Source organism: Calidris pugnax, unplaced genomic scaffold (assembly GCF_001431845.1).
Source record: "Calidris pugnax isolate Ruff unplaced genomic scaffold, ASM143184v1 scaffold85, whole genome shotgun sequence".
Lineage (NCBI taxonomy): Eukaryota > Metazoa > Chordata > Aves > Charadriiformes > Scolopacidae > Calidris > Calidris pugnax.
In genome coordinates, this window is record NW_015090801.1 from 134,665 (window position 1) to 135,219 (window position 555).

A 555-nucleotide genomic window follows, 5' to 3' on the forward strand; every position below is an offset into this window, starting at 1 on the left:
GGAAGGACAGAAATGAAGGGGGGGGCGCTGGGGGGGCTGGAGAACCCACCGGTAACTCGGGATGGAGAGGGAAGGGCCGGAACCGCCGCCTTCCCCAAAGGGACCCTCTGAGGAGCCCGGGGACCCCCCACCCGGGGGGGGCTCCACGCTGGGACCCAGCCGTCGGGCTCGGTACCCTCGGAAAAGAACAGCCTTTTCTATAGAAAAGCCCCCAAAAGAGCCGAGTTTGTGGCCAAAGCCCGTCCCAGCAGAGCCCGGTGCCCGCTCCCCAGGTCCCGGCGGGACCCCCCCCCCGAGGGAAGTTCAGGGGGGGCCGGAGGAAGTAACCAATGCAAGTTTATAAAAGCTTTTATTTGCTCTTGGTACGACCAAGAATGGGACAGTGATCTTTTTATACAATTTGATACAGTAAGTGGTACAAAAGAATGTGTTTTTTAAATAAAAAGCCAGAGTGGAGTAGCAAAAATATTAAAAGATTAAGTAAAAAATCGGCGGGTGGGGCCGGGCCCCGGGCCGGGGCGCTGAGCCCCCCCCTCCCACCGCCCGGGGGGCAAG